The sequence below is a fragment of the Triticum dicoccoides genome, chromosome 7B (assembly GCF_002162155.2).
Source record: "Triticum dicoccoides isolate Atlit2015 ecotype Zavitan chromosome 7B, WEW_v2.0, whole genome shotgun sequence".
Taxonomy (NCBI): Eukaryota; Viridiplantae; Streptophyta; class Magnoliopsida; order Poales; family Poaceae; genus Triticum; species Triticum dicoccoides.
The window spans coordinates 628,878,726-628,890,138 of record NC_041393.1 but is presented as its reverse complement, the minus strand read 5'-3'; the positions used below and the strand labels follow the sequence as shown (position 1 = coordinate 628,890,138).

Below are 11,413 nucleotides of genomic sequence, written 5' to 3'. Positions count from 1 at the left end.
AGAATATATGAGCTAAATTTTCACAATCTCAGCTCTCTCTCTAAAATATTTATGCTTGCATGTGCTAATCCTGGCAGTGGGTGAGATGTGCTTTCAAGCTACCAGCGTATGGATGAAAATGCAAAATATATCAACTACTCTCGTCTGGTCATGTGCTGCTATTCATCCCCCCAAGCCTGGAATTGCACGAACTGCTGCAAGTTCATCCACCTAGCTGCTCTTTTCGCTAAATTCAAATTGCAGCGACCGTTCCATCGATTTTTTTCGTGCTGAAAATTCGCATTGCTATTTGTCAATGTGTCATGATTGTTGTAATCATTTGTATTATGCATATCATCACAGTGTCATTGTATTGCGTTTTACTAGTACAAAGTCTGTTGATGTTTGGCATTCGGTTTGTCTATCTAGTGACAAGGGGACCAAATCAGTGACAGAAGAAAGAAAATTTGGTCGCCTGGCAATGAGTTTTGTATATCTGTGACTTTGCTAGGTGAATAACTCTGATCTTTATGCGCACGTCACTTCACTACTGTATATCCAAGCTGAGGGCGTACAGAGTCCTTGCGGCTCTCGTGACAACCCCCACACTGTTGTGCTACTCACCCATTGCTAACCAATCTACTCACTCACTGGTCTTGGTATGGTTGTTGGATGAATAACCAGTGGTTGTTTCACTCACAAACTTGTATGTGTCTCGAGCTGATGTCGGTGTTCTCCTTTTATATCACTTTCTCTCCACCCGCTCTATCGGCAAGTACTATAGCTACTTTACTGTGAGTATGCATATATACACAGGGACGATACGGTGACAGCGTACACGGGCCAAAGCCGTGCGTCGGTGGCTGCGTTCATAGTCGATCGCGAGTGGTTCGTAGGCACCATGCAGAACACTGTTAGGCGACAGGGAGGCGATCCATGACCGTTAGGCGACAGGGAGGCGATCCGGGGCGATCTCCGCGCCCGACGGCGGAGCCACCGCCCGATGCCGGCGATCGCCGCCGGGTGGGCGGTCGCTTCTGGGCCCTCGCCGGATCTGACGATGATGATGCGGACGAGGAAGGAGCGGAGCCGCCGGGGGAGTCACCGCCGTCTCCTACGCCGTCGGACCTAATCTGTGAATTCTTTCATTCAGGTTACTCGGAAGAGGAAGTAGCGACCACGGTGGACAAGGTGGTTCCCAGAGACGATTTGGCTCGTGAGGGGCTGCACGATGGAGAGAAGATCGAGATTGTTCGCCGGATCGTGCATAGAAGGACGGCGCCGTCGGCGCTTCGTCCATGGAAGGGACCTTTACCCAAGGTATGTTTGCCGAAGCTCACTGTGTTTGATCTGATCCGACCAGATGCGTGGGTTACGGTTAAGAGGAAGAAAGGATGGAGGTTGTTGTCCCGGAATGTGCGTCCGCCGGCGCCGGCCATGGAGGCCACGGCGACCGAGATTCGATCGACGAGGGCGACCGCGCTCGCTCAGCTGCTTGGTGCGGCCGGGCTGGATCGGGAGCCTTCGGGCCTCGTTGCCAATGGGCCGGACAATAATGGGTATGAGGCCCATTATGTCTTTCAAGGCCGGTCCGTTGAGTGTTTTCTGCCATGCACGTCCGATCCTTCGATCGTCCCAGCGCAGTCGGTACGTGCCGCTAGGGTTCATCGCCAGGGGAGTCGTGGTTTCCCGCAGTGTGGATCGGGCAGGGCGAGGAGGATCCCGCCGCTGCTAATGGCTGGACGTGGAGCGGGACCCCCTCCTGCTGCGAGTACCGCGGGGGGGGGGGGCTGGAAGGGCTCGACCGCCGCCGCCCCATGCGTCGGGACGGGGCGCACCGCCGGCCGGACAGCAGCCGCCGGCACTTGCGCCGGGTGCTGCAGGTCGTGGAGGCGCTCTCCAGCCGCGGCAGCAGCTGGGCGCTCCGGGAGTTCGGGCTCCTGAGGCGCAGCCAACGACGGCTGGCCGGGCAGCGCATAGACCCCCGGTGCCATCTCATGCTGCTGGGGTCGGCCGGGGAGGCCCTCGCCCTCCGCCGCCGGCGGCGCCGGCTCCTGGGTCGATGACGACTGGTATGGTTAATACTGGCCGTAGAGCTCCTCGCCCTGCACCGCCGGTGGTGCCGGCTCGTAACGCGTCGGCGGAGGGGATGGCTGCTCTGAGGGCCGAGACGCCGGGGGCCACGGTGGCTGCCGGTGTCGCTGCTGATCCGGTGGCGGCAACTGCCGGGGGTCAGCGTGCACCCCCGCCACACCTTGCGGTTCGTCAGGCGCAGAATCGTTCGGGGCAGAATCAGGTTCAGAGTAATAAGAGTAATACCAGTGGGAGACCGACTGATGCACCTCGAGGCAAGTGGGGTGATGACGGGTTTGATGCGTATGGAGTAGGCCAGCATCGGGGCTCATCTTCAGCGGGAGGAGGTCGGGGTTATGCTTGGCAGAGTGACGGGTCTGCAGAGAGACCGTTCCTGGGGCCGGCTGGAGGCTTCGTTGAGGGGGCCTCAGGACCTGATAACAGGCACAGAGGAGGTTATCGCGGATACCGTGGTCGTGGTGGAGGCCGCGGAAGGTTCCGCCGGCCGCCTCCCCCTAGACATGTTGACTCTGACGGGGCGGCGATGGAGACTGATCAGACACCACAGGAGCTACCTCCCCAGGCGATGGAGGTGGTGAATGCACTTGCGGTTGCTGAGGTTCCTGGGATTGCGAAGGAGGCTGAGGTGGTTCAAGTGGCTGATTCTAAGAGGGCATCCAAGTACGCTCGGAAGAAAGAGAGAATGCTTTGTTACCGGTGCGGAGAGAAGGGGCACTTCATCGCGGAGTGTGTGGCCCAGCTGTGCGAATCCTGTGGTAAGCCTGCGCATGCTTCAGGGGATTGTCCTTTGCTGAGGGACCATATTCCAGCTCTTACTGTATATGGTGTGTACTGTGCGGAGCTGATGTTCTTCGAGTCAGCGGCTGCGAGGGAGATCCCAGCTGATACACAGAGCCTTACTTCTGGTTTGGTCAAGGTGACACAGGGAGATGTCTCCCAGGCTCAGATTGTGCAGAGACTTCAGGAGTTGGCTCCGGGTGATTTTCAGTGGGACCTCGTACCCGTTGAGGATAGAGTATTCAGAGTGGAGTTTCCTTCGATTGAGGACTTGCAGCGTTTGTTGAGCTTTGGGATGTGTAAGGTGCCAGGCACCAAAGGTATTTTGGAGTTCCACGAGTGGAAGAAAGTTGAGCCTAAGGGGAAGCCTCTTACTCAGGTGTGGCTGCGTTTCTCGGGGGCACCGTCTGAGGCTCTTTCTGATGTGCGTGTGGTGGCTAGTTTGGGGATTATGGTTGGTAAGACGGAGAAAGTGGATATGGCGTTCACTAGAGCTCAGGGGGTGGCTCGACTGCGAGTTAGCATTCTGGATATTGAGTATGTCCCAGACATCATCAACTGGACCTATAGAGGCGAGGTGTTTCCACTTGATATTGAGTTTGAGGATGCAGAGTTGTTTGCTGAGGTTGCTGCTGGCACTGACGTGGATATGCACGATGGGGGTGATGATACAGGTGCTCCCAGGGAGCAGGCGGATGAGGCAGCACAGGAGCCCAATGGATCGGGGCCTGCTGCTCAGGAGCCGGAGAACGGAGCCGGGATGGAGCAGTCCCCGGCTTCGTCTTTGCCTCATAACTCACTGCGGTTTGGATCTTTTCTGCCGTCGTCGGCGCCTCCTCGTCTGTGGAGTGATCGGGTTGACTCTGACGATGCGTTCGAGCATTCGCTACCGGTCTTGGACTTTGGGCGGTCACCCCGACAGTCGGCCAGCTTCAGTGCCCGTGTTGTTCAAGAGGTGGAGCCTCAGGAGTCGCCAGGGCGATCTAGGTCTTCGGTTTCCTTGCGGAGGGGAGGGGCGTCTGGGCAGGTGGCCACGACTCCCTCTCATTCTTCTGTTTCACAGCAGGCGGCGCAGGTACCTGTGTCCAGCCGGGGCGACATATCTTTGGGGCAGGAGGCCCTGGAGGTCCGTCTCGCGGGAGCCTCGTTGGTGGTGGGGTCGCCGGAGGTGCTAGGCAGGCGTCAGGGGCAGGTGGCCCCTGACCCTCTAGTACCGACGGCGGTCCTGCAGGTGGAGCGCACGGCTGCCACGGCGTCGGCTGGGGGGGTTGGACTAGGGCAGGAGGCCCTGGTGCCAACTCCGTCAGGCATCTCCACATCTCCTACGCGGTCCCCCTCTCCCAGACCTACTCCGGGAGCCGCTACTCGGGAGGAGGTGATCGCGTTCGGAGGGATCCGAGACCCTGCTTCCGAGGGGAGGCGGACGAGCTCTCGTCTCCAGGACCTTCCGGAGGTTGATGATTTGCAGCAGAGGTGCGCTATGCGGGCGGCCAAGCTGCGTGATGTGGAGAGCACAACAGGTATGTCAGTTAATGTTTCAAATTCTATTCTGCATTTCTCTAAGGATGAGATTATTAATAATGCAAACCAAGTGGGGGTGTCTCTTGGGAATAATAATTTGGAAATTGAAAACTCGGTTAATGATCTTTTAGATTTGGAAGCGGAACGGGCCTTGGAGTCTATTAGAAACCTAGCGGCTGTAAAACCTTTGAATGATGCGGAGATTGAGGCCTTGGGTGTTAGGGTGCTTGATAAATTCTGCGCGGATCTTGTTCCTCCGTCTGCGGAGCCTGATGAGGATGAACTCCAGGTAGATGATGCAGCACATGTTCAACCAGAGCACGGTTATGAGGACCGGGCTACAGGTGATAACATTCCTAAACGTAAGTGGAAGCGGAAGGTGTACCCTGCATCCGCGGTACGCAGGAGTGCTAGAATTCGTAAGGCCAAAAAATTCCATGATGACCTATGAAAGGAATATTCTGGAATAGCAGAGGTCTTAAGGACTTGGCTAAACGTAGGTTTCTAGCGGAGGCATCTTTAGAGCACCGTTTAGATTTCATTGCTCTCTCTGAAACTGGTAGGGATAATTTTGCACCTCAGTTTCTTAACACGTTGTCGGGAGGGGTGGAATTCGATTGGCATTGTCTTCCTCCAAGAGGGAGGTCTGGGGGCATCTTGCTGGGTGTGAGATGTGATTCCCTTGAAGTCCGGAGTGTTGTTATGGGTGACTTTGCAGTGAAATTCAGAGTCAGGTCCAAAATAGATGGGTTTAACTGGGTGTTGGTGGCGGTCTACGGGGCTGCACAACCTGAGTTTAAACCTGAATTTTTGGCTGACCTGGTTCGAATTTGTGGGTCCGAACAACTCCCTATCCTGGTTGGGGGGGACTTCAACATTATTAGGAGGCGGGATGAAAAGAATAACGATAATTTTGATGGGCGATGGTCCTTTATGTTTAATACCATCATTGAGAGTTTGGATTTGAGAGAAATCGAACTCTCTGGTAGACAATTTACCTGGGCTAACTCTTTACCAAATCCGACATATGAGAAGTTGGATCGGGTTCTTGCAAGTGCCGAATGGGAGCAGAAGTTCCCTCTGGTCACGGTGCAGGCTCTAACGCGAGGAATTTCGGACCACACACCGCTATTTGTTGACTCAGGGGAGCCAAGGCATGTGGGAAACAAGAATACTTTCTCCTTTGAAACGTCATGGTTTGAAAGAGAAGGTTTCTTGGATATTGTTGCCAGAGAGTGGGCTAGAGAGTCTAGGGGTAGATCGCCTGTCGAGAGATGGCAGAATAAGATTAGGCATTTGAGGTGCTTTCTTCGAGGTTGGGCTAAACATCTAAGTGGAGTTTATAAGGTTGAGAAAGACAGACTCCTGGAGATTATTCAATACCTAGATGTTAAAGCTGAATCAGCGGTTCTTCAATCTGCGGATATGTGCTGTAAGATTGATGCGGAAAAGAGGTTGAAGGAACTTCTCCGCGAAGAAGAGCTGAAGTGGGCGCTCAGAGCAAAGGTTCGCAAAGTAATCCAAGGGGATGCGAACACTCAATTCTTTCATCTGATTGCGAATGGCAAACACAGAAAGAAAAAAATATTTCAGCTCGAGCAAGATGAAGGCACAATTGTTGGTCACGATAATCTTAAGCTATACATCACCGAATACTACAAGCAGTTATTTGGACCGTCGGAGGATAGCGCTGTGTCCCTCGATGAGTCCAGGACTGAGGATGTGCCTCAATTAACTGCTGCTGATAATGACATGCTAGTTGCGCCGTTTACGGAAAAGGAGGTTTTCGATGCCATCTCTCAGATGGAGAACAATAAGGCTCCCGGGCCGGATGGGTTCCCGGCGGAGTTTTACAAAAGATGTTGGCATATCATCAAAGGGGATCTGCTACCCATGTTCCACGACCTTTTTGCTGGACGGCTTCAACTTTTTCATTTGAACTTTGGAACGATAACGTTGCTTCCAAAGAAGACCGACGCTCTCAGGATTGAGCAGTTCCGTCCTATCTGCCTCTTGAATGTCAGTTTCAAAATTTTTACCAAGGTTGGGACTAATAGGCTCACACAGATTGCGCATTCTGTGGTGCAGCAATCCCAAACAGCTTTCATGCCAGACAGAAACATCCTTGAAGGGGTGGTGGTGTTGCATGAAACGCTCCAGGAAATTCACTCTAAGAAACTTGATGGAGTCATCTTTAAAGTAGATTTTGAGAAAGCGTATGACAAAGTTAAATGGCCTTTTCTGCAACAAGCTTTGCATATGAAAGGTTTCCACGAGGGCTGGAGGAGCCAGATTGAAACTTTTACGCAAAAGGGTAGTGTTGGCATAAAAGTGAATGACGATGTCGGTCATTACTTCCAGACACATAAGGGCCTGCGGCAGGGAGATCCGATGTCCCCTATTCTGTTCAACATAGTAGCCGATATGTTGGCGGTGTTGTTAGGGAGAGCCAAGGAAGTTGGCCAAATAGGGGGCTTGGTGCCACACTTAGTGGATGGGGGTATATCCATCCTGCAATACGCTGATGACACTATCATCTTCATGGAGCATGACTTGGTAAAAGCTAGAAATCTGAAGCTGCTGCTTTGTTTGTTTGAGCAGCTAAGTGGGCTCAAAATTAACTTCCACAAAAGTGAGTTGTTCTGCTTTGGGAGAGCCAAAGAGGAACAAGAGGATTACAAGCAGTTGTTCGGATGTGGTTTGGGTGAGCTGCCTTTTACCTACTTAGGAATTCCTATTCATCACCGCAAGCTCACGAATAATGAATGGAAGTGTATTGAGGATCGTTTCGAGAAGAAGCTAAGTTGTTGGAAGGGCAAGCTCATGTCGTATGGAGGCCGTTTAATTCTTATTAATTCGGTGCTCACGAGCATGCCCATGTTCCTTTTGTCCTTCTTTGAAGTCCCAGTTGGAGTTAGGAAACGACTGGACTTCTATCGATCGAGGTTCTTTTGGCAGGGGGAGGAGCCTAAGAGAAAATATCGGTTAGCGAAGTGGAATATCATTTGTAGACCGAAAGACCAAGGGGGTATGGGGATTGAGAATCTCGAAGTCAAGAACCGGTGCCTTCTTAGTAAGTGGTTGTGGAAGTTATCCTCAGGAACTGACGCCATGTGGGCTCAAATCCTGCGTAACAAGTATCTCCAAACCAAAACTTTGGCTCAGGTGTCGGTTAGACCAACTGATTCACCCTTTTGGAAAGGGCTTATGAAAGTGAAGCTTTCATTTTTTTCAGAGGTCAAAGCATTTAGTTGGTAATGGTGCAAGCACGAGATTCTGGGAGGATACTTGGCTTGGAGAGGCTCCCCTAGCAATCCAGTATCCGTCTCTGTATCGTATAGTTCGAAGGCGCGATGCTTTGGTTGCATCGGTCTTCGCCTCGATACCCCTGGATATCCAGTTTAGAAGATCGTTAGTGGGCAATCGTTGGGAAGAGTGGCTGCATCTAGTTAGGAGACTGATGCAGGTACAACTATCTCAACAACCTGATAAATTACGCTGGAATCTCACTAGGTCGGGGGGATTCACGGTTAAATCAATGTATGTTGATGTTATTAATTCCAGCTCGATTCCTACTTCAAAGCATGTGTGGGACGTCAGAGTTCCTTTAAAGATCAAGGTGTTTATGTGGTTTCTACATAAACAGGTGATCTTAACAAAGGATAATCTTATTAAGCGTAATTGGACAGGACCTACTAGGTGTAGTTTCTGTGATCAGGGTGAAACCATTAAACATCTTTTCTTTGACTGCCCACTAGCTAGAATTCTTTGGACGACTATTCAAGTCGCTTTCAATATTACCCCACCAAGGTCGGTTAACATGTTGTTTGGGACATGGCTAACTAGGGTAGAGTCCGGGTTAGCAAAACATATTCGCTTGGGGGTTTGCGCTTTTTTGTGGGCGCTTTGGAATTGCAGAAATGACTTCGTCTTTAACAGATCAACAAATATCCATGTTTTGCAGGTTATCTTCCGAGCAACGGCTCTTATCCGTTCCTGGTCGCTACTCACTCCGACGGAGGCCAGGGAGCTTTTGGTTACTGCTGCTATCCGATGGGAGATGGTAGCTCGGGATATATTCAGCCGGTTTGGATGGCGGTCGTGTAACAGGATAGGCAATTAGTTTACCTGTCTATTTTGGAGCCAAACGGCTGTGATGTATAAGTGCTTTGTCTAGCTTGTGTATCTAGCCTTCGGGCTCTGTGTGAGCCTTTTCTTACTTTTCTTGTTGACAACCTTGAGACTTGGAGACTTTGTGGACTATTTTATGCTTAATAAGATGGCCGTATGCATCATGCTGATGCAGAGGCCGGGGAAGCCCCCCTTTTCGAAAAAAAAAATATATATATACACAACAACCGCTTGTAGGTATGCACTCAGTTCCGTCAAATAGGTTGAGTTGTCGATACATCACCAAGATGAGTACAATATTATTCTTCTATTTGTTGCTTTATTCGTTCTCCACTGCACTCGTTAGTCCAACAATTTGCCATGGAAGGTATCAGGATGCACAAAGGTGCTGATAGTAACGGTCTCCGAGATCCAACAAAAGTGGTGCTTGTTAGCAGTAATCTTAAGATAACTAGTTTTACGTAAGTTCTACATAGATGCAACCTACCTGGCTGCCGTGCAGTAGTACGTGTGGGTTGTGTACTAGATCGTGTCCGGCTTGTAATTAGCTTGCCGAGTCGTCATAGTACTTTCCCGTATGAGCGTTGGAGTCTAGTCCGGTTTGGACTCAAAGCAAGTATGTCTACGTCGGTCTGGTCCTGCGTATATTTATATGCAGCACGTCGGCAGTTTTGTAACACCGGGAGAAAAAGAGAAAAAGAAATAAAAAAAAGAGAGGCACGACATGTGCACTTGGCAAAAGTTTTTGCGTGTGCGTGTTCATCGTGATTTGATATGATCGATCCTGTGGGCGAAATTCTAACAATTGGTACCAGAGCAAGGTTCAGATTTAAAGCCGTGCTTGCCCCGGGGTGGCGACCTGACTAGCGCCTCGGCGCGGGCGATATTGTTGCTGGGTGCTGCAGCAATGAGGAGGATCGGGAGATTGTCGTTCGGCGGAGCGACATGGAGAAAGACGGCGGGATGTCGTCGGCAAGGCGGTGGATGGAGATCCTTGACGGGAGCGGTGGTGTCATGGTGCGGTGTCGGAAAGTCGTCAAGATCGTCGTTCGCGGGAGTTTGATGAGTCAAGGAGTCGTGCGAGTCAACACGTCTCGGTCGGCCAGTCATCGGTCGTCGCGGTATCAGTGTCGTCATGTCCAAGTGCTCGTCTCTGTGGGAGGCGTTGAAGATGAAGCGCATCCAGGTCGTCTATGTGTCTCGACGAGAGGATCAAGTTCAACTATGTGGGGGCGGTAAACCAATGAAGGTGAGTCTCTTCAATGAGGCCATATCTCCACATGAGGCTCGAGTGGGCGGTGTAGTCCACAGGGTGGTGTGATCCACAAGGAGTCGGCATGTATCTCGCTAGGGTGGATGGTGAAGTTCACCGGTGGAGTTTTCCACATGTTACTGGTGAGGGTGGGTAGTCCAACGCATATTTAAGGTGGTCCGTAAATTCGCCAAGTTGAAATTGGGGAGAGATTGTTGCTGAAGCCTAGCAATTTAACTTATTATGGTGCGAGAGGATGAGTTGATAAGGGATGAATCATCAACAAGTCAAGACCGAAGAAGCATTGAAGACAGAGTGTCAAGATTAGGAAGAGATTTTTAGCAGTAATCTTGAGATAACTAGTTTTAGGTAAGTTCTACTTAGATGCAACCTAGCTGGCTGCCGTGCAGTAGTAGCGTATTGGAGTCAACCTTGACGTACGTGTGGGTTGTGTACTACTCCCTCCGTTTCCAAATTTTTGTCTTTCTAGAGATCTCAACAAATGACTATATACAGAACAAAATGAGTGAATCTACACTCTAAAATATGTCTACATACATTCTCATGTTGTGTCCATTTGAAATGCGTAGAAAGACAAATATTTTGGAACGGAGGGAGTAGATCGTGTCCGGCTTGTAATTATAGCTTCTGAGCAATGTTTTAAATAGCGGGCAATGGAAAATAGCGGCGGGCCTCCAAAAACAGCTATAACGGAGTTATAGCGGGCTATTTGTGAAGGCGTCCATTTAGCGGCATCCTGCTGAAAAGGATATAGCGGAGCTATAGCAAAGCTATAGCCGGCTATTTAAAACATTGTTGCTGAGTCGTCATAGTACTTTCTCGTATGAGCGTTGGAGTCTAGTCCGGTTTGGACTCAAATCAAGTACGTCTAGGTCGGTCTGATCCTGCGTATATTTATATGCAACACGTCGGCAGTTTTGTAACACCGGGAAAAAAGAGAAAAAGAAATAAAGAAAAAAGACGTACCACACGTGTCTTTGGCAAAAGTTTTTGCGTGTGCGTGTTTATCGTAATTTGATGTGATCGATCCTGTGGACAAAATTCTAACAGTGCTAAGCACTTAGCAAGCAGTTATCTTGTACGAGTAGGGGCTAAGCAGGAAATAGTAACCTTGTAGGATTAGTATTCCCAACTGATTCGACCATGTAACGAGCCAGCGTAGCTGCTGTATATATGCTGTACACCGCCTGTAAAATTGCACCACCGTGAGATCAATAAAAGCAGATCACAGGGTATGGCATGTAGTCATCATCTAGTTCTTGCGTACGCGTGTAAAGATTCCGGTGACTTCGTGCGTACGTGTGTGCAGATTCCGGCGACTGGCCGGCCGATCGCATACGAAAGCTAGCTTCCAGAAAAGCATCCACCCCCCTAGACTAGTGTTGTACGTGCATATCAGAGTATTTAACCAAAAACTATCACAATTCACGGAACCGTAACGAAAAACTATCACTTTACGATTTTATCCCGAAAACTACCACTTTTTTGCTAATCTATGACTAAAAACTACCATGTGTGTAAATCAACAGATTCATCCATTTTAAACACGTTTATGATAGACCTGGCCCGCATGTAAGTGTTGCTCGCCGGCGCAGGGGGTGCGCGGCGGAGCTGCTGCTGCTCGCCGGCGCGCGCAGG

General features: G+C 50.6%; 1 long non-coding RNA gene across 1 annotated transcript; it reads left to right on the top strand.

The window, feature by feature from the left end:
- The first annotated feature begins 4,113 nt into the window (after positions 1–4,113).
- Positions 4,114–8,711, top strand: LOC119337476. Its single transcript, XR_005163347.1, has 2 exons — positions 4,114–4,370; positions 8,336–8,711. It is a non-coding gene; the product is annotated as an uncharacterized LOC119337476 (long non-coding RNA).
- Positions 8,712–11,413: the final 2,702 nt, after the last annotated feature.